The sequence below is a fragment of the Gorilla gorilla genome, chromosome 11, assembly GCF_029281585.2.
Source record: "Gorilla gorilla gorilla isolate KB3781 chromosome 11, NHGRI_mGorGor1-v2.1_pri, whole genome shotgun sequence".
NCBI classification, from domain to species: domain Eukaryota; kingdom Metazoa; phylum Chordata; class Mammalia; order Primates; family Hominidae; genus Gorilla; species Gorilla gorilla.
In genome coordinates, this window is record NC_073235.2 from 131,200,889 (window position 1) to 131,222,992 (window position 22,104).

The 22,104-nt window shown below is 37.0% G+C and overlaps 1 long non-coding RNA gene across 1 annotated transcript in view; it reads right to left on the reverse strand.

Annotated features, from left to right (window-relative positions):
- Positions 1 to 22,104, reverse strand: part of LOC115933774 (uncharacterized) — a 129,442-nt gene that overhangs the window by 16,289 nt on the left and 91,049 nt on the right. The window contains exon 2 of the long non-coding RNA XR_004069643.3: positions 7,789 to 7,971. This is a non-coding gene — a long non-coding RNA (uncharacterized lncRNA). The remainder of the gene's footprint in view (positions 1 to 7,788; positions 7,972 to 22,104) is intronic.

The following is a 22,104-nucleotide window of genomic DNA, read 5'->3' on the forward strand; positions in this document are numbered from 1 at the left end:
GAGTAGACAAAGAATATATACATATGTAAAAGATTGGGACATCTCTATTAACGAGTTTGGGCTAACTGATGCTTATAGAACCCTATTCTCAAAGATAACAGAATAAACATTAATTTCAGGCGCACATAGAGTAGTAAAAAAATGAGCTAAGACTTAATAAATTTTAAATATTTAAGTTTTATATAATCTGATCTCTGATCACAATGATTTAAACTAGAAATCAATGGTTAAAAGATAATCAAAAAATATCCCAGATGCTTGTAAATTAGGCAACACACTTCTAAAACCCTATGGGTCAACACACACACAAAAACCTGTGTATGAATGTTCATAGCAGCATTATTTATGGTAGTCAAGAAAGGAAATTCCCAAATGTCTGCCAGATGAAGAATAAAGAAAATATGAGCTATCTATATACAATGCAATATTATTTGGCAATAAAAATGAAGTACTGATAGATGCTACAACATGAATGAACCTCAAAAACGTTGTGCTAAGTGAAAGAAGCCAGTCACAAAACAGTGCATATTGTATGATTATATTAATATAAAATGTCCAGAATAGACAAATCCACAGAAACAGAAAGAGATTAGCAGTTGCCAGCATTTACAGGAAAGAAGGAATAGGAAATGACTGCTAATTGGGACAAGATTTCTTTTGGGGGTGATAAAAATATTCTGAAATTAGATTTAATGATGGTTGTACTTCTGGGCATTTTATACCAAAAAGGATTAATTTTATTATGAGTAAAATATATCTTAATAAAGCTATTGTTGTTTTATTCACAATGAAAATTATTAAATATTTTGAATTGAAAAATAACCACTTTAGAATATATGGGATGAAGTTAAGTCAGTGCTTAAAAACAAATATATAGATTTAAATGCACATATTTAAGAAAGGAAATGTTTAAAATAATTTATCTAAGCTTCCACCTCAAGAAGAAACAAAACAGATTCAATCAAAGACAGGAAATAAAAAAATAAGAACAAATAAAATTAAACAGAAAACAGACAAATAATAGCAACATGAACAAAACTAAATGTAGGTTCTTACATAAACTGATAAACTTGATAAATTTCTAGCCAAACATCAATAAAAAGACAAAAAGCACAGATTAACAATACTAAAGAAAGAGGGATGTAACTACATGCATTATAAAAGGTTAATAAAGTAATATTATAAAACAAATGTATGCCAACAAATTCAACAATGCAGATGAAAGAAATAAACTCCCTGAAAAACACAACTTACCAAAATGGACACAAAAATTTAGGATGAAAGTGTAGTTAATATTAAAACATCTTTGTGTAATGGAATCTATTTAAAAACTAAAAATAAAAATAGAAGAAATAATAAGGGAAAGACTGATCAATTTGCCTACCTGAATAGTAATGATGCCTATAACAATTTATGCCAGATATTTATCATTTCTGATACTTTTCATTACTTCTTGAAGATCTGAGTTTTCATTTGGCAATATTTCCCTTCACCCTAAAGAACTTAGTTTGGCACTTCTTGTAGTGCATATTTCAGGAAAAGTTTCCTTAGTGTTATTTTATCTGAAAATATTATATTTTACCTTGTATTATATAAAAATAAAAATAAAAATAGTTTTGTTTTTCCTGGGTATAGAATGCTGGGTTAACAGTTATAATCAATCCATTTGTCTTGTGTGTGTGTGTGTGTGTGTGTGTGTGTGTACATATACATGTATTTCATGTATATCATTGGAATTTAATAAACAGTATGCTTAATTGTATTCATTTGATCTTATTTCATGGCTTAATTTGTAGTTTCCCTTTTTCATTAAAAAAAGTGTATTGAGTCTCCTCTATGTGCCAAGATTTTCCAGAATCTTAAGATACATCAGAGAACAAACAAGGCAAAAATATCTGCCCTTATAGAACTTACATTCTAGTGGTTGCCAATCACTCTATTTTCCCCTTTTAAATTAGTATGTTCTCTTCTATTATTTCATTCCTTTAGTAGTGAAATTACTTTCCCCATCATTTGTAATTATACACATGCGTTCTCTGTTATTATGTGAAAACACAATGCTGCCTATTTGTGTAATGGAGAACCACCAATATGCTCTTTATAAACCACAATTTAACCCCATACAATAAGATGATGTCTTACAATATTCTTTCTTACTCCACCTCATCTTCTCTACTGTTAATGAGATCTGTGAAATACTTTTGCATCTTCTCCTCCACCTTAACCTAACTCCTAAGTCTCCCCAAGATAGTTCAATTTGTTCTAGACTATCATAATAATCTCCCTTTCATTACAATCCATTTTCTTCAATTACTGATAGTCTGAATTCTTAGCTGTGAATTACCTGTCTTTTCACTGATGTGTTTCTCAAGTATTTTTCTCAAGTGGTTTAGCTGAAATCAACATCTAACCACACATACCTATCTTTCTTTTACTAGATATACTTTTTTTGATATTATCCTTTTCTCTCAGCAATCTGCAAGTGGAATTTACTGTCATTTACTTTTCAATAGTTCAAAAACATGTCTGATTCCATTTGAATTATTTTTAGGAGCTCACATTTTCCATCTGGAAGTTTCCATATATTTTTCTCTTTATCCTTAAGAGGTCAAGAATATTGTTAGCATATATCTTGCTCATTACTACTTCAAGAAGCTTAATGCAGTTTTTCATTCTGTACAAGCCAATCTTTCTCCGGTTAATGGAAGCATCCTTCAGTCATTAAGACAGTTATTGTGTATCTCCCATCACACAGTTTCCTTTGTATAAAACGTTTCCTTTTCACCTTCTAAAACTCTTGTGACTTAGCTGCTAAGTTTCTGAAATGGATCCTCCAGATTTCATAGCTTTCCCTTCAAATTTTCTCTTTTTTCATGTTTTGGTCTGTACTTTGAGATAATATTCTTTTGTTCACCTTTTCAGGCCACCAGTTTTAGTCTTAACAATAATCATTCCATATTTCAACTCACCTACTGAATTTTCCACCTATTGCGTATAATAGATATGGTTCTGGTGATGGGTACACTAAAAGCCCACACTTCACCACTATGCAATATATCCATGTAACACAACTGTACTTGTACCCCTAAATGAAGAAAAGTAGACTTTTAAAAATTAAATTAAATTTTTATTCTAGGAAGTCTTATTTTGTGCTGAGCTGCAATCACTGCAGTTTTTTTTTTTTTTTTTTTTTTTACCATATTGTTGTCCTATATTATTGTTTGAAACCTCAGCTGTCTCCATCAGAGATTATTTGTTGGTTGGTGAGTTGGTTGATTATTTGTTGGTTGGTGAATTTGTTGATTGGTTTTTGCCTGGTGATTGCCCTATTTAACCTCCCCTTGCTGGCTGCTTGGATTCCAAGTATGTGTGATTATGATGTTTTCCTGTGATCTCTTTAGGAATCACCTTTGGTTGCTGAAGCGTCCAAAGTGGAAGAACTCTCAGAGGAAATGGAAGTTAAGTCACCATCTTCTTCTGTGGCTAAACCTATAACAGTAAGAGTGCAGGAGGAAAATTCCTGACTATGACCTGGATTTCTCCTACTCTCTTAGCCTCTGGAGTAGGGATAACTCAATTCAACTTTTCTGCTCTGACTTGTATTTTGAAGGCCAAGGAAACAAGGCCCATGCACGCATGTGCGCGCGCACCTCCCCACCCCCCACACACACTCAGGTTCAATGTTTTCCCAATTCCCCAGCAGTTCACATATTTCTGTAGACCAAGTCCTTTCCAGTATCCCCACAATCTTTTTTCAGAGGCTATCTTACCATGATCTCACCAAGCCCATGGCAGGATAGCCCTTCACAAGTTTCTTCCTAAGGATTCTTCAACCTGCAGAGCTAAAGACTTCTGTCCGATCTGGGAATCTACTGCCTTTCTCAGCCATTTGGACAGGTGAGCCAGAGGTATTCTTGTTTAGAATGAAGAGAAAGTATGATGCTTTCTCCAAACATTTCCAGAATCCCTGTCTTTTATCTAAGTTCTTTCCTTATAATTTGCATTAAGATTTGTCAATATATAGGTTAAAATGATATAAAATTTATCTTAATAATTCTTCATTACTGGGGAAGTCATCAATTCAATATATACAATTTTTTTCTGTGTTCCTTTTATAAATTGCCTTCTCGTGTCTATAGTTCAATTTTCTGCTATCTATGAAATCAAAGAAAAATGCAACAAAATATATAACTAAATGCTAAGTGCTTTCAATGCTGTAGAAAATTATCTTAAGATGTCTCAATCTTCCTTGGAGGAAGCAGACAGATGCCTGCATAATTGAGACTATGTGTGGCTTCTCAATTCTTTCTAGAAATGAGAAAAAAGCAAGACAGTGTTATAGACTTTGAATGGGTCAATGTCAACACTAATTTTTTAAAGTATTTGTAAGAAGATCAGAACCACTGATACAAGTAACCAGAGAAAGGGATATTTTTGCCTGAGTTTTTACAAGTACAGCTGTAAAACAAACAACAGGTATGGTCAAACAAATGACCATAAACAAGCAAAATTCCACTAAATAAAAGGAGAAATAAGCAAGGATATAGAAAAAAATTGGAAAAATGGTGTTAATAAGCTACGTTGCTGTGTTCTGTTCCATGACAATAATCTGAGTATTTATGTCTGTCAAGAATAGTTATTAGCACTTTCTTGGACACAAGCATTGTGATCTAAATTAATAAGCACACATAATTGAGTCCCATATTTTCATTAATTTATAGTTTACTGATTTGAGAACAGAGACATTTTATATATAGGACCAAGAAATATGTTGCATATCCTTCTTGTTTTTTGGAGGCAAAGCAGTACTATAAAATATCATATTTCCCTATCATTTTTTGCCATCATTATACCACAGAAAACAGGTTGATGCAGTGAAACTTGCAAATTCCCCATACCATGTATAATTAATCCTCTAAGAAAGAGCTGAAGGAAAATAGTATAATAAATGTAAAGGAGAAGTCAATGCTATAAACATCTAATTTCATGAAATGAAATATTTCTACTTTTTAAAATAAAAGCTCTTTTATTACTAGAACACTTTGGAAGTGATGTTGTCTCCAATTTCAAAGGAAAAGAGCGTAAAACAAAACAGAGAAAAGAAATGTAATAGCAAATTAATGGAAAAGCCATATATATAACTAACTGCAATATGTATCATAAGTGAAAGGACTGTGGATAAGAAAGCTCAGCCTCCTCAGACTTGTGTGTGATTTGACAGGGTGAATTCTGAGCTTGTGAGGTCTTGGGATTTAATTTCATGGCATGCATAAAAGTAATGCAAACCCATTCATCCTAGAAACAAAACACTTGCCATCACAGAGGCTGCCAGAGCCATGTAGACTTATTACAGTCATGTCTTTGGAGAGATGCCTCAGCACAGCTATGTACACTTAAAGTGTGAAACTAGGGCCATTTCTAAGCTGACAAAATTTTATAAAACCAGATATTTCATTTTTCCTAGGCATATGTAATCCTCCCTCTGCTATTTCCAGGAGCTGAACTCTCAGTCTGAAGCCAAACATGTGGTCTTACCTTACAAAATTCAAAAGTGGGATTTTATTTTATTTTATTTATTTTTTGAGATAAAGTCTCACTCTGTTGCCCAGACTGGAGTGCAGTGGCGTGATCTCAGCTCACTGCAACCTCTGCCTCCTGGGTTCAAGGGATTCTCCTGCCTCAGCCTCCCAAGTAGCTAGGATTACAGGCATGTGCCACCACACCCAGCTAATTTTTGTATTTTTAGTGGAGACGGAGTTTCACTATGTTGGCCAGGCTGCTCTTGAACTCCTGACTTCAGGTGATCCACCCATCTCAGCCTCCCTAAGTGCTGGGATTACAGGGGTAAGCCACTGTGCCCGGCCAAGAGTAGAGTTTTAATAATTGCAGTTTCCATTTATCCATTCATTCACTTAACACATATTTAGTAAATTTCTTCCTTGTGTATGATGTAAGGCTAAGTAAAAGTTTGTCAAAAATAAACGAGATGGACATAATCTTTGTCTCTTGGAGCTTTTGTCTAAGGACAGTAGGTGGGGTCGATGTTATGCAAATGATTAAAACTGTGGCAAGTAATAAAGGGAGAAGTACAAGGTATTGTAAAAATATATAGCCTGAGTCCTATAGGAAGAACTACGTAGGCTTATCAGATGTGATATTTAAGTGTCATTCTTTAGGATATATAGGATGTGGCCAGGTGAAGGTTAGGATGAAGAGTTTTGTTTGTCTGTTTGTTTGTTTCAGCAAATAGAAGAGCATGGCAAAGTCCCTAAAGTGAAGAGCAGCAGGTGATCTGCAAGGTTTCATCCTCTGGAGCATTGAAGGCCACAATGGCACAAGTTGAGGCAGGCACTGAGTCTGTATTATGCAAGGAGTTACAGCCTGGACTATGGTTTCAGACCATTACAGAAAGTAACAGGATACTGCTAAATTAGGTTAGGTTCTAAATTGAGAAGTGTTGGAGATTAGCATTTGAAAAGGATGTACCTGACTTGTAAGTAAAGATTGGGTTGGAGGAATAAAATCTCAGGGGTGTGATGCTGGTTAGAGGCTATTGCCATAGGCAAAGTGAAAATGATGGTGGCACTGTCTAAGGTGGCGATGGTGAATACAGAAACGGTATAATCTTGTTGAGAGTTATTTGGAAGTCAGAGTCACCATGATTTAGTGATAGATTAGAAGTGAGGGTTGAAGGAGTGGGAAGAGTTAAGAGTCACTTTTATATTTCTGGCATGAGCCATGAAGTGAATGGTGGCATTATTTACTGAAATAAGTGATTCTGCAGGGAAAAGAGGAACAGATATTTGGGGAAAGACGTTAGTTTTAGATGCTGAGTTTCAGGTTTCTGAGACTTCTCAGTGGATGCATCTATAAAGTTACATATGAGCCTAGAATGTAGAAGATAGGTTTGTTCTGAAAAGAAATATTTGGGCCAGGCGCAGTGGCTCATGCCTGTAATCCCAGAACTTTGGGAGGCGGAGGCAGGCAGAACACCTGAGGTCAGGAGTTCAAGACCAGGCTGGCCAACATGGTGAAACCCTGCTCTACTAAAAATACAAAAATTAGCCGGGCATGGTGGTGGGCATCTGTAATCCCAGATACTCGGGGGGAGATATCAAGATACTGAGGCAGGAGAATGAGGAATCGCTTGAACCCAGGAGGCAGAGGTTGAATTGAGCTGAGATCGTGCCACTGTATTCCAGTTTGGGTGATGGGGTGAGACTCTGTCTCAAAAAAAAAAAAAAAAAAAAAAAAGAAAAGAAGGTAAATAAAATCATAGGAGCATATGTGCTAAAGTTACTCAGAAAAAATAAAATAAGAAGAGAATAATGCTTAGGGCTGAGCCCTGAAAAATTCCAAACGCTTTAGTGTAAAGGAGGCAGAATTAGAAAAAGGGGCTCAGACACTGGCCAGAGTAAAGTAAGGAAAAAAAAAAAAAAAGAAGAAAGTATGTCAAGAAGCGGAGTCTGCTAGTCAATGTCAAAATGTGCCCAAAAATCAGGTTAAATGGAAACTGGAAAGTGTCCATCACATTGACTGGCATGGAGGCCACCTTAGTGAAGCCATACTATGGAAGATGGGGCAAAGCCAGTGGTGGAGGTTAAAATGAACCTGGTCAGTGCGAAGGCAGAAAGTGGACAAAGTGGGTGGAAATATATCTTTAGAGTGCTTAATTGTAAAAGACAGAGTGGCCTTAGGACCATATATTATGAGGTGACTGAGGTGAGGGTATGGTTGCCACCATGAGTACTTGGTTTTTAAAATGAAAAGCTCGAAATATTTAATTACCTATATGAAGGCTCCAGGGAGGAAGCACGCACTCATACCGAAGAGACATTAGATGAAGTCTTCATTGAATTGGGAGGATGAAGTTGAAGGTAGATCTGTGTGTTTGGTGACAGGAAGATCTGCCTGTTAGCTTATCTTTTCCCTGGGTTTGGTGTGGGGGTGGTGGGGAAACACAATCTTCTGCTGAAAATGAAGGAGAGGAAGCCATGGTGGAGGAGTGGGTGACACAAGGAAATTACAGGACATTTGCAATAGATATTCAGAGAGGAGGAATGATCTAACTGAAAAGACTTAATTAAATTGCTAGGGAAGCATTGCGAGCTCAGTTCTTCCTTCCTGTCCTTCTTTCCTCTGCTCCTTATAGCACTGCAATCATTACAAAATTTAGATTACAGAAAACATCTGATAAACTTACACTGGAGTGCAAGAGACTGCTGTGGTGTGTAACTTAGCCTGCTCTTTTGCTCTGATAATTTGTATTTTACTAGGAGTTCATATTATGGGCCCTCTAAAGACTTCCAGTTGTGAAAATATCAGTCAGTCAATCTCTGAGAGAGAAATTTGGGGTGGGTGTGTCAACTAGAGTGTCTGTGGCCCAGGAATTGACACATCACACGGGCAGAAATAGAAGGGGATGCAGCCAGTTATTTGTGTGTCTCTTTCAAGGCCAGGTTTGTCTCCAACTATTAACACTTGAATTTTAACTAGTCTATCAGTTTACCTTCTCAGTTACTCAGTAACTCTCAGACTTTCAGTAGCAGTTGGAGAATATTTTGATGTACCAGTGTTGTAACCGAGCGAGTTATAGAGAAACGCCACACTTTGAGACTAATTCAGGGGCCCTTTATTTGCTGGCGACCGAGAGACGGCTAGTGCTCAAAATTCTCTCGGCCCCAAAGAAGGGGCTGGATTTTCTTTTATACTTTGTTTTAGAAAGGGGAGAGGGAGCCTAGCTGAAGCAATCTTACAGAAGCAAAACAGGCAAAAAAGTTAACAAGATAAATGATTACAGAAAAACAAACAGTTCCAGGTGCAGGGGCTTTAAATCCATCACAAGGTGATAGATGCGGGGGCTTTGGGTGCTATCAACTGTACACAAACGTGGGCGCTGTGGGTACTATCAACAGGGCGAATTCCTGGGAACTGTGGATATAGCTTGCCACAGTATCTTATCAGTAATTGCATTCTTGGATGTGCTGGGAGTCAGCTTGCACAAGTTAAGTCCTTGTGGAAGGGGAGTGGGTAAGGGGCTGTAAGTGAAGGAGCCAAAATGGAGTCTCTCTCAGCTAAGGGAGAGTCAATTCAGGTTAAAACAAGGTAGGATATCACACCAGTGGGAGGGAGCTAGCAGAAACCTGGAATGTGGGGTACTCTCCAAAATGGACAAATCCTGGTGAAGTTTTGTGGAAGGAGGCCCTAGGAAAGCAGAGAGCATTTTTATGCTAGCGGGGAGAGAGACTTAGAGACTGGAGGGTGCCACAATTTCTGAAGGTCACTCTGAGTTTTATGTGCAGGATGATGTTATTTATTATCTGACTGTTACCATTTCACGTATGACCTCCAGTGTCTGATGAGAGCAATTGTGCTCTCAATTCACATTGGAGTTGGGTTTGCTAATGTAATTCCTTCAAGTGCAATGCAATTTTCATTCTGCCCAATTTGTTCCTGCCAGCTCTCTAAAGGGGAATGCTTATGGCCCTGGGAATAGCTGACAGGAGGGAGAGGAAGCCTTTTGTCTTGCTGATTTTGTGGAGTAGGCCAAAGTCTGCATTAATCTGAGCAGGCATTTCTCAATCCAGTATCCTCAAATCTGTTTTGAAGGCTGAGTCAGGAGACTGCATGATGGTCAAGGCCAGACACATAATTTGCAAGGCCCAGGGCAAAACAAAATATCGGGTCTCTTACTCAAAAATTACTGTGTTAGGAATTTCAAGGCAGCAACAGTTGAGTTTTAAGCCAAGTGCAGGCCCCATCTGAGTGTGGGGCTCTGTACAACTACACAAGCTACAGAAGCATGAAATTAGCTCTGATGATAGTGTCTGTTATAACTTTGCCCTGGCTTCTAAATGTAGCTTAACTTATCATTAACTTTGACCTTAGGAAGGTCACTTAGCTCATTTAACCTGCAATTCATCAACTGTAAATTATTAAGCACAAAGATTTATTAAGCATCTACTTTATTCAACTACTGTACTAGTCACTGTTGTATTGCTATGAGCGCGCGCACACACACACACACACACAATCATTACCCTGTTGGAACTTATATAGTATCTGAAACAACTGAGAGTAATTTTAAAATTAGTAATTTAACTAAAACTAGGATGAGAGCTACAATAAAGAAGTACTCTGAATTGTGTTATGCATTTATAGATGACCTTTAGGGAATTATAACATGACTTCAGCATAATCAATAGTCAATAGTATTGATAGAGCATAGTTAATAGTTAATAGTAAATCTTCCATTAATAGCATCACTTTACAAATATAATACTTATTTTGTGTTAGGAATATAAAAATTATGCTATATTAACTAAGTGAATACAACTGCCAAATGAGGTAATTGTTATTAATACACTTATTTTGCAAGTGAGGAAAATGAGGAATGGGGTTATTAAATAACTTTTAAAAGACATTACCATGAATGAATGGTAGAGCTGGCTTTGATTTCAAGCCGAGTCTTGCATCCAGACATGAGAGCCTTAAATTAAGCTCCGATATTCCACCTCCTGGGACATAAAAAATGATTGCATGGTGAAAAATAAGACCAGGCAACTCTCATTAACCCTGGAGAGGAATCTGAAGACCTGGATCTTCTTTGTGTTATTCTGTGGACTGCTTTGTGAGAGAGTCTCCTAAAATTTTGATTCTTGTATTTCATCATTTCTCAGGCAAGGGTCCAGCTTCCCAACATCAGGCTTGATAAAAAAAAGGTTCCATATCTTATAGCATTTGCAAGGGGAGAAAAGTTGTAAGAAATATAACCCCACATTTACTATTATACTTACCTATCTATGATCTATTTACCTATCAATTATCTAGCTACTCACCTACTATCTATGGTTACATAAGTGATAATTTTAGTACTAACTAAATCAGTAGTTTTCTTCAACATATAATTAGTAATTAACTAATTAGCATTTCTTAGTAGATGTTGAAACCTGTCATTTCTCCTTAGGGTTGATTTAGCAGCTCTCCTGGCTTAGATCTTTATTCTAGACTGAATGCTTGATCAGTCCTTGGAAAACTGATACACAGTATCTTGGTAGAGATGTGATTTATAAACATAAATTTTAATTTATTTTCTTTATAATGGAGACCACACTTGCTGTAGATTTTATAGTGTGGGTGACAATCTCTTGAGGTCTCAAAATTGAGTCTGTAAATCTTTGCTCATCTTTAACAATCAGGACATCTCATAGGACCAGGAAAATCTGGATGTAGAATGAATTTTTACATTCTAGAGCCTGGCTTTATGAAAGAAGGGAGGTTAAGTAACCTTAACATTATCTATGCATGGACAGTACTCATAGCCTTCTAGGTTGTCACCACAAAAGAATATGGAGGATGCTGCCTACTTCGTGCCAGGATATACTAAGACTTTTAAAACTCTGTTGAGTTCATTGGATGCCTAAATTGCTACAGATAGCTCCTTAAAGCTGTACAATTTCTTTAATTTATAAAAACTCTGCTGAGTACATTGGATCCCTAAAATGCTACACATAGCTCCTTAAAGCTGTATGATTACTTTAATTTAAATAAGTTCCATGAGACCTATTTGATCAGGTAACATAATTGGACTGAAATCTGAGATTTATACTGTATATTCTTAACAGTTATAGTCCAAGGCAGCTGACTCAAAATCTGCAAAAATTCCAACGAAACATTTCTGTAAAAAAAGAAGTTTGACTTAAAAAGAGAAGTAAAAATAATTTTAATGTAAATAGAAACTATTGACATTTTGTATTGTAGCTTCTGAATACTGTCAGAATTTGAACCTGAAAATTTCCAAATGAAAGACAATGAAGAGCTTGCTATTGGCCTTTAATTGAGTTGCTCCTGTAACTGAAGGACATGAACTAATCCTCAAACTTGAAATACATATAATGTCTTGGTTGATGTCAGAGAAGCATTCTAATGGACAAGACAATGCCAAGAAGAATTCTATGACAAATAGAAATGGTTTGTACAGGAACATGCTACCAGGGGAATGCAAGCAGGTACTCATGAGCATGCAGCTTCCTTTGTCCTGGGGATGACTTTGGAACCAACTGCAGAGCTGCCAGAGCTTATTGCTATTTGTTCAGTGCTCCATGACCAGTTCTCAACTTACCAACAAAAAGCCACATGGTATATGGATGAGTAGCTGCAAAGTGAATGGACAGGATCCTGTTTGAAAGGCCACTGCTCTGGTAGAAGAAGCTAAAAGCAAATCAGATCAGGGGGCGGAATTGCATGCTATTTGTCCCTGTGTTTGTTTTTTAACAAGTCATGGGTAGTATGGTAAGACAAGGGGAAGTTGGCCTATTAAATAGAAGCTTGCATGGAGCTTGGCCCTATGGAAATCACAGTAGGAATTTAGAGGGTGCATTAGACATGTCAATGCCCATCAGAAGAACTTCCTTCCAAGACTGGAAGATGATTAGGACCAGTTAGTAGATATTCTGATGTGCTCCCTGGGAGTGGACATCTTGGTCCACTAAATGAGTGGACATTGGGGGTCCATAGCAATGCTGAAATGAGCTGAATCTAGACATAATTCTCTTCCACACTCTGACAAATAAAATGCCTATAAAATTGTACTATTTGCCATTTGGAGAGACAAAGACTGCAAATGGCTATGGGGGAAGTTCCCTGGGTGGGAAGGCATCACACATAGCTGGCAACTGGGACTGATATTGGTAGCCCTAGGGGCCTACAGATGCGTCCTGGCAGGAGCTTAGTGTAGACTGGGCGTGTCATAGCCAGTGGTAGAGAGAAATTGTCAAAGTACTATAAAAGCACCAGAGCAGAAAATATTGCACCACTTTGGACCCTTGAGTCACATTTTTTTCAGACTAAGAAGTACACTTTTCAGCCCATAATGTCCAACAGCGCATAGAGAGATATCCTCCTTAGGGTAAGAGTTTGACATAGACTTGAAAAAGACAATTGGAACATTTGTTGTCTAAAAGAAAGGGAGATGAGGCAAGGAGGGGTGGCTAACCTGCTTTCGTGAGCCTATGCTTACACTTAACATGAGAGTGGCCAAGGGAAAATTTCCGAAAGATAGATTCCTCTACTTAACTGGAAGATTTAGGAAGGAGTGGGTAGAAAAGAATGCTGGTATGACTATTCTTTTTCCTCTTTTCCCCACATAACCTCAACTTTCCCTTTTCTTTCCTGATTTAGTGGTCTCAAGGCCAGGACTGCAACTATAGGTCCAAGAATCAGGAATATCTCTAAGAAAGAGAGCATAACTATATTGTTAAACCTTTAAGTCAGAATTTGTAAAGGCCTGATGGGGTTAATTGTGTCTTCACCCCATTTGGAAATATTGGAGTTGACAGTAAATGCAGTCAATTGCCCAGTGGTTAATAAAGCTCACTGGTTCTGTATGTCTATAGCCCTCCCCTATTTAAATGGAAATGGGCTGAACTGGCGGGGGGCACTTGGTAGACTAATAATGCTGTTGGAAATATGGACTAGCACAGTAGTCAAACTTAACATTCCTTCTAAAGGGTGAAAAAGTTTGGATAAAATGATTAAGTGGAGAGAAGGAGGAACACTAGTTGAGGGTAAAGGAATTAATAAAAGAATTATGCACCAAGGGAAATCCAATATTACATTGCCACTCAGAGCAAGAGATAATGTTATCTCTTAGCTCAATGATACCAGATGCCTGAAAGGAGGAAGCCATGGTTGCCAAGATCATATCTATTCTCACAATCTGACAAGTTCAAAAGAAAGCTAACGAAACTAAGTGAAATCTCTCTGGGACGTTTTGGTTCTGTGTGATGATGGACTGGACTAATTATTGATGACTGAGTGGGACTCTGGTAATGCACCACTATCTCATTTTTCAAGTCACGTCAACCACACTGTGCCATGATATAACACTGGTGGTGTTGGTAAGATGATAATACCAGTACTGATGGTCAAATGCATTGGAAAAATGAGGTAAAATCCTCCTACCCCCAGAACATACTAGTTTTTGTAAATGTTGGACATATGCTGCTTGGCTGTAAGAGAGCGTTGGCTGGTTTAGCTAAAAGTTTGGCCTTGGAGCCCAGCACAGTGGCTTGTGCCTGTAATCCCAGCTACTTGGGAGGCTAATGTGGGAGGATGATCTGAAACCAGTAGTTCGAGACCAGCCTGGGCAATGTAGTGAGATTCTGTCTCTAAAATAATAATTTTAAAATTAGGTGGGTGAGGTAATGTGCACCTGTGGTTCCAGCTGCTCAGGAGGCTGAGGTGGGAGGATGTCTTGAGCCCAGGAGTTTGAGGCTGTAGTGACTATGATTGCACCATTGTACTCCAGCCTGGGCAACAAAGTGAGATGCTATCTCTTATTTAAAAAAAAAAGAATGTTTGGCCTTGTCAGTGTAGCAAAGAGGAGGTCAGGCTTTTGCCCTTGGCTTCTGGAAAGTAATGTATATTATATCTGATACGAATATCTTTGTATCAGATAGGATGGGGGCTTGCCACACTGGGTCTGAGGATATGGTTGGCCATACCCAACAGTCTCAGGGTAGAGCTGGCCATGTCAGAAAGATTAGCCATGTGATTAGAGCACAGGGGCTTTGGGTCAAGCAGTATCAGTAACCTAGTTGCTGAGTTGACCATGGGATTAATCAATCAATCAATTATGCCAATATAATAAATCCCTAATAAAAAACTCTGGCCACCAGAACTTTGCATTTGGAACTCTCCTATACCTTGTTCTCTGTGTCTCTCTCTTCCTTTGGCTGGTTTTAACATATCCTATCTATGTAATATATGATAGCCATGAATAGAATAGCTTTCAATGAGATCTGTGAAAACTTCTAGTGAATTACCAGAACAGAGGGTGGTTTGGGGCACCACTAAACTTGTGGTTGATGTCAGAAGTGAGAGAGGTCTTGTGTGGAGACGGTGACCTCAGATTTTACAGCTGTGCTGACTGCAAGTGTAAGAAAAAGATGAAAATAGGAATCTCACAGACAAGAGACATAGTAAATAAGGTCCCAAATGTGATCTGAAAACAAAAGCAGTATATGCTGAAAATGTTGATGCAAAGTTACAAGTATCTTTTAATGAGATAAACACATCTTAATTAAATAAGAAGTAACAAAACACACAAAAATGAATAGTTAAACTCTAATAAACACTAATGCCAATAGGTGATCTGAATATATTTTTTCTAATTTTTAGCTTCTATATTTTCTTGCTTTAGCTTTAAATTTTATTTCATAGCTTATTTATATACAAAATCAAATTTTCAATGGTTTTAATCTTTAAAATAGTTTTTCTAATTTAAATTGTATCTTTGAATTTTTAAAAAGCTTTTCACTTTTGTTTTAAAAATATATTTGATCTTTGAATTATATGTTATATATATATTTCAACATTTTACACAATATTACATAATAAAAATTGCTCATTCTTTTAAAAAAATTTTTTGTCTGTTCCCTTTTAGGATTGTCTGCCTAAAGCTTCAAAAAAAGAAAAAAAATGTATTTCTCGTTGATATATACAGAAAGGATATCTTGTGACCAGAGAGCCACAGTACTTTGGAACTTGAGTGTTCTTTTTTTTTTTCGTATATTTACTATTTGCTTTTGACATTTCCTTGTGCCAAAGATAGCCTTTTCCACCTTTAATAACCATGATAATTTGGTTTCCTTTCCAATCTCTGTCCACTGGTGTCTGCTACACTTAGGCTAAAAAACATATTGCACACCCTTGACTACACTGTAATACTGCACTCAGTACGGACGTGAAGCTCAGCAGGGACATTAAAAGTATCATATGCCGGGATGGTCATTTCCTTTTTTCTGGTGTTCAGCATCTTTTATAAGGTAGAATTAAGAAAACAGAAACATAAATCATGAAACTTGAATCTCTTGTAATAAAGAAGGCAAGACTACCTTTGGTCTCAAAAGGTAGAAAAAGTATTTTTTACATTCCTAACCTGCTACCAATGTCTTTTATGAAGCAATTTTCAATGTGAAATGAGACAGGGAAATAGAACCATGAGCTTCCTTGTTTGTGTTTTCTGAGCCCCTGGTGTTAGATTGGGTTTTTCTGAATAGTTTTATAGCCAATTTAGCAGTTTCTCATCTAGGCAGCATGTTTTCTTTTTGTTTTGTTTTATGGTTAATAAATCCTCAGGATTCATAGAGTTCATCTGTAAGAAAATAGCCAACATGCTTGTTCCAGGGGAGTGGTGTTAATAGACAATTAGAGAAAATATAAACAAACAGAGAAAAGTGGACAGATATAAACTGAGGCTTTTAAATATTTTTAGAAATATGATTTTTCTTTTGTACTTTTTTTTCTGCAAACAGAGCATCAACTAATCTCCAGAGCAGTTGTGTTCACAACTGCAAATCAGCATATTTTAAAATAACAAATATACTCATTTACTACATAATATACTCCAGGCAGGAGGCAAAAAAAGATTATTTAAAAGAACTGAAACAGTGTGTACTGAAACAGCTAGTCACAATACGAACTGTGAGAATCTGTGACAAATATCACAGGGATCTTTAGAAACATCACACAATTTTTAATCATTTCTACATGCCTCAAGGAATTAAGGACTTTGAGAATATCTGAGATCATGCACATGATCTGCCTGGCTTCAGAAAGACACAGTAGGCTAGCACCACAGTTCCCCAAATCACACATAATATTGAGTTATTGCCATGTAACTTCTGGGGCTTCTCTCTCTCTCTCTCTGTGTGTGTGTGTGTGTGTCTGTCTGTCTGTCTGTGTGTGCACATGCTCCAACACTCTACAAAATCTCTAAACACAAGCTCATTTGGTTTGCCATTTAAAAAATATTTGGGGCTGGGCACAGTAGCTCACTGTGTAATCTCAGCACTTTGGGAGGCAGAAGTGGGTGGATTACTTGAGCCCAGGAGTTCCAGATCAGCCTGGGAAACATGGCAAAACCCTGTCTCTCCAGAAAACAACAACAACAACAAAAACAACCCAAAAAGACCCGACCAAAACCAATATACACCAATTCACCTGCCATTACTCAGTGCAGCAAATTCCAATATAAACTGACATGTATTCAGGCAAGAAAGTGTTGAGGAAAGTGCAGATAATTAGAAGGGATCACCTGCTAAGAACGCAACAGCATTTTACAGCAATATGGCATCTATAAGTGTGTGAGAAGCAGATAATTTTTGGAAAAAAAAAACAAATATAAATGCTAAAAAAGAGTCAGCTCTTTAAGACGATCTTCCAAGCATGCCCAGAATATGAATTTTTCTTCTCAGAAAAAAAAAAATGTGAGGATCCATGGTTTTCTCTAGTGTGAGTGAAGAAGAAAGGTAAGTAGGGGAAAAAAAAGCTAGGGGGATGGGAAGCAGCTAAATGGGAAGCCCTACTGGTTGAACATGTGCCCTGTGTTTTTGCCAGTAGAGTCTAGGGGGTAAAGGAGTGAGAGGACTCTGTGTGGCAGCATAGCCAATTTAGTGCAGACATCTCACACAGCAGGAGGTCCTAAACCTCATATCACCAACAGTCCAGGTGGGAGGGAAGCCTTGGAGCTGCAGAGGTTTGTGTGATTTCAACATGGGCTGTACAGGGCTAATGCAGGAAGAAACATTGATTTAAAAATACGTGCTTTTTGCCATTGAGGATTAAACAAATATCTTCTTAGGATGACAAATTGCAAGTAAGAAATTGCAAAGGCAATGCCTGAAAATAAAATAACAATAGTTTCAATTATCAATGGAGAGGAATTGAAACTATAAAGAAGAATTAGGTTTTTCTAAAATAACCAGAAAAGTCTTGCAGTCAGCTAGATGAGAACAAATACTAATACCATTACTACCATTACTCTTTTTGTTGATAATGTATTAGTCTGTTCTCACATTGCTATAAAGAAATATCTGAGACTGAGTAATTTATAAAGAAAAGAGGTTTAATTGGCTCACAGATTTATAGGCTATACAACAAATATGGCAGCATCTGCTCAGCTTCTTGGGCAGCCTCAGGAAACTTATAACCACGGCAGAAGGCTAAGGGGGAGCAGACACTTTTACATGGCCAGAGCAGGAGGAGAGAAAGGGAGGTGCCACATACTTTTAAACAATCAGATCTTCTGAGAACTCACTCACTATCACAAGAACAGCATCAAAAGGATGGTACTAAACCATTTATGAGAAGCCCGCCCCCATGAGCCAATGACCTCCCACCAGGTCCCTCCTCCAACACTGGGGATTACATTTCAACATGAGATTTGAGTGGGGACACAGATCCAAACCATACAAATATACATCTAGAAGGCAACCAATACCATTGAAAATGGAGTCTAGAGTTTGACACAGAAAAGTAGCAATACCAGGCCTCAAGTTAAACAAGGTTAGAAAGCGAGCTATTTCCTGTGTGATCAGGAGACAGGAGTTTGGGGATGATTACATTAGATCTTAACTTGACAGTAAATTCTGAGAAAGAGAGACCAGCCTCTGACATCCAGGAAAAATAAGTCTTGGTGTTGTTAGGAGCTGGCCCGGTGCTAACAGCTATATCATGTTGTTCTCCTTTTGGAGATAAATTATTGAACAAAACACTAACATCAGTAAAGGTCACTCTGCAACTATGATGAAATAAGATGCAAAACAAGACCCCATCACAATTTTTTTCTGAGTAAAAACAAAAATCAAACAAAAATTTCAGAGTACAAATAAAAAGGTCTCTTCATGGTACAAATCACCAAAATACCAAGTATCATCAATCTCTCCCAGCCAATATGAGGAACTGCTGTCTCTTTACAATTATGCTATAGCCTTGTTGTAGTCTGTCCTCTTCTAGGTAATATTTACTGAGATGCTCTTCCATAGAATTTTCCGTTTTCTGACAGCATCTAATCTACAACCAATTCTTGGCTTCTTGAACTGTCTCCAAGATGACCTAATGTACTCCAGTCTGAATCCCAAGGGCCAATCCGATAGTAACTCCTTTTTTAGAAAGGCTCACTCTCTCACTGAGATGCCCCAAGGTATTCCATGATGTGGAGTCTCTCTCACTGCAAGAAATAAGAAACCCATCTTGTTGACTCCAGGTGTGTTCCAGGTGGTCTTTGTCTAGAGGTGCATAGTTGACTATCTTGCACTAAACCTTGTGTGTAGCCCTTAGAGTGAGGAAGATGGTACCATCCAGTATGGAGGCATCACTTGTGAAAGGGAATTTTTTTCCTGCGCTGCTGTTAAGACAGCCTAGCATATAGCAAGTCTTCAATATATCTTTGTAAAAAGAATGAAGTAGCTTTCAGTCAACTGGCTTTCCCAGAATGTAAATAATTTGAAAGTGCTCAGCAAGGAGCCAGACACATACAGTGCATACAACTAACAATAACTCTTATTTCAATTGGGCTTAATTCAACTATAGTTGTACAGATATGTAGGTTAACTGTACTCTATACTTAAGTAGAGTTGACACAACCATCTGCTTTTAATCTCTGCAATCAACTACTTTATATCCAAAATTTCAAGTCCTTCAGCTCCTCAACTCTTTCAACACATTGCAAAATTCTACTTCAGTGCTGGGAGTTTCAGCTCTTTTTATACAGCTCCAATCATATCATCCTACTCAGTATTTCCTTATTTATTTATTTATTTGTTTATTTATTTATTTATTTTTAGAGACAAGGTTTCACCATGTTGGCTAGGCTGGTCTTGAACTCCTGACCTCAGGTGATCTACCCGCCTCAGCCTCTCAGAGTGCTGGGATTACAGGCATGAGTCACTGTGCCCAGCCTCATCTTACTGAGTATTTTCTAACCATTTAGGATTCTGTGTCATTAAACTCACTTTTCTTTGCACTTGAAATTGCCTTTGTCCTCTTCTTGGTTAGGCTAAAGTAATCCTATTTATAATTGCCTTGTCTGCTTAAAGTAGAATAAATGCTTTCCTTTCCTTAAAGTAGAATAAACCATTCCTACTTCTCTGCACTGAGAAAAATATATTTATATTTTTTTCCATATCACTAAACATGCTGTGTTATAGCTGTTTTGTGACAATTTATCACTCTCTGCCATGCCAAGTTCATATAGAAGGTAGTGAATCTACTCACTTTTCTATCTCTAGAAGTTTGGTGCCATGTTTATGTTAAATACATGATAAATAAATAAATTTGTGGCCTCCCTTATTTTTAACTTCAACTCTATATACTACCTGCTTCCTCAAACATTTAATAATTCCCCTGTTGCAGAATGAAATCTATACCTCTTTACGTAAAATCCAAGTTTATGTAAAATGTTACCTTTAATCGTTTTTAATTGATGTATTCCCTTACTTCTCTAGATGGACAATTTAATTCTATGCAATTGGGTTCAGCATATTGACTTGGTCTTTATTCCCTTTTTTCACTCAGAATGTTTTCTCCTCCTTCTACCTAGCTAAGACCTACTCACTCTAAACTCCTGCATAAATTACGAATTGTAACATTAATTGATATAATGAATGGTGACTTTCCCATTGGTATATTACCAGTCAGTGTCTCTTGAATCCCAAGGGCGTTACACATTGTAGATACTTAATACATGGCTGATGGAAATGATATTGATGGCAGTGCATAGGAGGGAGCCCTGTAGATGAAGAGAAGGAGCTTCTACACAATCTCTTTAAGCCAGGATCTACCCTCCCAAGAATGAAACGGAACAGAGTAGGAGATTGGCAGGAAATGCAAATAGTCCTCGTCAGACATCAACTAGTGATGATGAGGCTGTCGTCTCAAGAAGCTCCGTGGATTTTCTAACAATGTATCATTATCTTCCCAGACACTGAAGTTTGAGTTTTGATTAGAAAAATTTCATAGGTAGATTTAGAAATATAAGTCATTCTGGGTAGATATTCTTTTTTAACATCTTGTGTCTGCAATCTCATAACAACTACTCCTTCTCCCTAGCTGAAAACTAGTCTTTTAAAATATTGCTGGCATGATTATCTTGGATTACTTGTCACTAGACCTTCACAAAATATGTCTATTTTTAGGCAGTACTGATCATGATGGCCTTTGTTCTCCACCTCCACCCCACCACCACAGAGGAGTCTGCAGATTAGTAGGAGATGATTCTTCAGAGAGATAGCATCCCATCTCAGGAACACAAAATTTCTCTGAAATGTCTTTGCACACCATTTGACTTATTTGAAAACTTCTTTCTCTCTAATTTTCTCTAGTCCTGAAGATTTGGAAAATTTAAATAAATCATATATTCATTGTTCTGAATCCGTTTAGGATTTTAACATTTAAAGGGAGGGAATTCAATGAAAACAATATTATTTAAGCATTATGATTATCCCTAGAGAATTCCTACAAAGGATGACAACAAAGACAAAAAAAGCATTCAGTACACACTACCAAAAATGGCAATAGTTGAATAAGTGCAAAAACAAACACAATTGGAAAAAGAAAGAAGAGATTTATCCTGATGGGGATGGGTAAATCTTCATGGAGAAGATTTTCAACAGGGTCTGGATTGATTAGTTCTTGATAAATAGTGATTTAAGAGAGAGAGAGACTCCAAGTAAAAGTTCTGAAAATCAAATTCAAGAAAGCAAAAAGAGTGTTTTGAGAAAAAAAGTCAGCATGGTATATGTAAAGTTTAATCTTTCAACTAGTAACTAATAAGATTTCTGTATGATCTATCATATTTCCTTTGTTAGCATGTTTGATAGAAAACTGAGTTTTGGATTCTATTACATTATCTATCCTCAGCCCTGATTTCTTTATCATAGCTTTTTCTTCATTTCTTTTATTTCTTTGATTTTCATTTCATCCTGCATTAATTTAGTTGCACTATATTTGTACTTTTTTTCTATTATCAGCTTTATAAAATGATGTTCTATAAATAGGAATGTTGAAAAAATAATAAATTTATTTAAAATAAGTTATAGAGATTTGTGCAAGAAAGAAAACTGGGGAAATGGAAGATGGTCCCAAAATATGACTAGCTTTGAATGTCATGTGAGAGAAAAAAAAATGTTTTATGGGTAAAGAAGAACAATTACATTTTTAGTTGTAGTAAAATATCATAAGCATAGTTATGCATTGTGAAGGCAGTAGTAAAAGAGATGAGAGTTGGAGGAAGATTAAAAACAGTCAGGTAAGCAGCAATGA